Raw genomic sequence first — 3,519 nt, forward strand, 5'->3', positions numbered from 1 at the left:
CAGCACTGGGCCATCCATAATCTGTGCCCCTCCTTCAGTCACTCAGTCAGTCTGTTATCCAAAAAACATGCATCAAACCCACACATTATATCAGGCCCTGAGCATGGAGAAATAAACAAAACAGAGGCTGGGGCAGCACAGAATTGGGTGGGGGTGATTTAGCAATAAATAATTATATTACAGTGTGATAATTTAGAGGTGTATATGAAACAGAGAGTGACTAATTCTGTCAAGGAGGAGACAAAGAAACAGGCTGTAGAAGGAAGATTGGGAGTTCACGGGAGGATTTGTAGGCAGAGGGAAGAGCATGTGCAAAGGCAATAGGTTCATGTGTTCAGGAATGAATGGAGGTGTGGCTGGGAAGCAAGGAGAGGAGGGGCAGGAAATGCTGCTGGAAAGGCAGGTTGTGCCAAATTTGGAAGGTTCCACTTTTTTCACAGCCAACAAGGACTCAAGAGGTGTTAGAAAGAAGGCCGACAACTTAGCCTGAGCATGTTTCTGGGTGTTTGAAAAGCCACGCTTCTTCTTGCCTCTTTGGGAGGGTCCTGGTGCCCCTGATTCACTTCTACCTTAGTTATTGCTATAATAACAGTAATACTAAAGTAATTTGTTCTGGTCATTTCAGTTACAAGCTCTTCAATTTCAGCGTTCACTAAAGTGTGAGTCACCTCAAACTCAGTTATTCAATCTTAGGCCACTTTCCATCAAATAAGATATAAGTTGTAAATGTGCTCCAATTCTATGGATAAATCAAGCCTTTTTTTACTGTGTAAATTTTCAGTCACAAAAGTAGGAGGGAATAGAGTAATAAACCTCTCTGTATCCATCAAGCAGTTTGACAACTGTCAATTCACAGGCAACCTTGTTTCATCCATATAATTTTGTCCTTCCCCGCCACGGCACACTGGATTGTTTTGAAGCAAATTCCAGATGTTGTGTAAGTTCATCTGTGACTACTTCAGTATATATCTTTATAAGTATTTTTAAGGTCCTTTGATTGAATCAGAACCTAAAGGAGACCACACTTTGCATTTGGTTGATAGGTCTTTTAAGTTTCTTTCATTTGTAATATTTCCCCTGCTATTTATTGATCGAAGAAACCAGGTTATTTGTCCTGAAGTATTCCCCACTTCTGGAATTTGACAGATTGTATTCCCCCCTGCCCCTGTAATGGTGTGTAACTTGTCTTCTATCCCATGAATTTCCTATAAGCTGGTCATTACACCTAGAGGCTTGATCATATCCGGGTTCACTCTTTAAGTGATGCTATGTACTTGTTATTGCAACATATCGAGAGTCACATGATTTTTGGTGCTCTAATTTTCTAAATGTGGCCTTGTAAATTGCAATATAATTCATACAACATAAAATTCTACATTTTAAAGTGCACAATTCAATAGTTTTCAATATACTCACAATGCTGTGCACTATCTAGTTTCAGAACATTTCCATCGCCTGCAAAGGAAACCCCATGCCTGTTAAGTGTCACTCCCCCTTCCACCCCTACCCCCAGCACCTGGCAACCACCAGTCTACTTTCTGTTTCTATGGACATGGATTCGCCAATTTTGGACATTTTGTATAAATGGAATAACAAAATATGTAGCCTTTTGTATTTGACCACTTAAGCATATATTTTTAAAATATGGAACGCTTCACAAATTCATATGTCATCTTGCACAGGGGCCATGCTAATCTCTGCATCCCCCCAATTTTAGTGCATGTGCTGCCAAAGTGAACACTTAACATTATGTTTTTATGGTTCATCTATATTGTAGCATGCACCACTACTGCATTTTTTGGGGGGCTAAATAATATTCCATTGTATGGATATATCACATTCTGTTTACCCATTCGTCATGTGCAGTAAATGGACTTTTGGATTGTTCCCATTTTTGATTGTTACGAATAATGCTGCTGCTATGAACATTATGTACAAGTTTTCATGTGAACATATGTTTTCAGTTCTCCTGGGTGGTCTCTCTTTTTCTGATGCTAAAAGTAATTGGTGGGTTCAAGTATTACCGATATTTTAAAGTTCCCCTTGATCTTTCACCCAGTTGGTTTTAGGAATCCCCAGTGATTGCTGATCCTTATCTAAATCCATTATCTAATTAGAGCTTACAAAATGATGATTTTGTAATTTTTTCATTTCATTTGCATTTATTAGCCAGAATTTGTCTATAAGGTACTTATACTAAATCAGAGTTGCAAAAAAAAAAAAAAAAAGGAAGGATAGCCCTGGCTGGTGTGGCTCAGTTGGTTGGCGTATATCCTGTAAACCAACGGGTGGCAGGTTTGATTCCCAATCAGGACACATACCCAGGTTGCGAGTTCAGTCACCAGTTGGGGCAGGTCCCTGAAGGCAACCAATCAACCAATCAATGTTTCTCTCTCTCTCTCTTTCTCTCTGCAATAAAAGAAAATGTCCTCAAATGAGGATAAAAATTTAAAAAAGGAAGGATAAATATTTGACTGCCTTCTTTCATTGATTAAATAATGATATTTTGTACTTTCCCATATAGAGCCCTAATACATTCTGGGTCTCTACCTGGTTAAAGTGCTCTAGGGTGTTGCAAATAAAGAATAGGATCCTGGAGCCAAAAACCAAAAAAGTTATTCCAATCTATACTTAGGGAACCCATTTGCTGCCCCACAGCAATGCTTTGTAACCTCCCTCCTGCCTTTCCTTTCAAACTGATCTCTTGCTCTTCTCCCTTCCCCTTCCTAACTCTTTATTATATAGATCAGGTTAGCCTCTCAGCTCAAGCCCCTTCTTTCCCAGCCTCTCAGCCTCCATACCTCATCCTCTCTCTAAGCAGTAGCCCCTGGGCCCATTATGATTCTACATTACAAAGGATCCAGAAACTGGGCTGGCAAAGACCAAACTCTCTAAACTGGAAAGTGGGGTTGGATTCTTTTGGTGGATCGGTAAGAGGAGAGAAAAAAGGGAGGACCACTCACTAATAAATTATATTTCCACCACAGGTATTTTCAACCATGAATATGCATCATGTATGGCAGAATAAAATAAAATATAAAATAAATAAATAAATAGATGGCTGTAAAAATAAAAGAGATGGTAGCAAAAGAAATGAACACGATTCTTTTTCACTTTCCAGTTCCCTTCCTCTTCAGACAGACTGCTACGTCCTTGACTTGTTCCAGAGAGAGTGAAGTGGAACCCTTCCTCTGACTCAGGATTCCGAGTGTGTCCCACTCCCACAGCTTGCCTCCTGGGTGGCAGTGATGGAGTCTGCTCCTGTCACAGTGCAGAAGAGCCTCGGGAAAGGCCACTGGGAGCCTCCCTGCCTGGAGAGGCTGCCGCTGGCTGTTCTCCCCTGGTTGAAATTACTGGGATTTCCATTCTCTTCTTTAAGAAGCACTTTCCTGGGTCCTAAGGAGACCTGCTGAGGGCTGTTGGATGTATACGTTTTTGCATCTCAAGGCGTGGGGAGGGCAGTGAAGCTCTCAAGGTTTCCTCCTGCCTCTGGAGTTTGCATCAGAGACAGCCAGTGTC

General features: G+C 40.9%; 1 non-coding gene across 1 annotated transcript; it reads right to left on the reverse strand.

The window, feature by feature from the left end:
* Positions 1–1,638: 1,638 nt before the first annotated feature.
* On the reverse strand, positions 1,639–1,741 carry LOC114510539. The gene has a single exon (XR_003685699.1). It is a non-coding gene; the product is annotated as a U6 spliceosomal RNA (small nuclear RNA).
* Between the last annotated feature and the right edge of the window lie 1,778 nt (positions 1,742–3,519).

The sequence above is a fragment of the Phyllostomus discolor genome, chromosome 13 (genome assembly GCF_004126475.2).
Source record: "Phyllostomus discolor isolate MPI-MPIP mPhyDis1 chromosome 13, mPhyDis1.pri.v3, whole genome shotgun sequence".
Lineage (NCBI taxonomy): Eukaryota > Metazoa > Chordata > Mammalia > Chiroptera > Phyllostomidae > Phyllostomus > Phyllostomus discolor.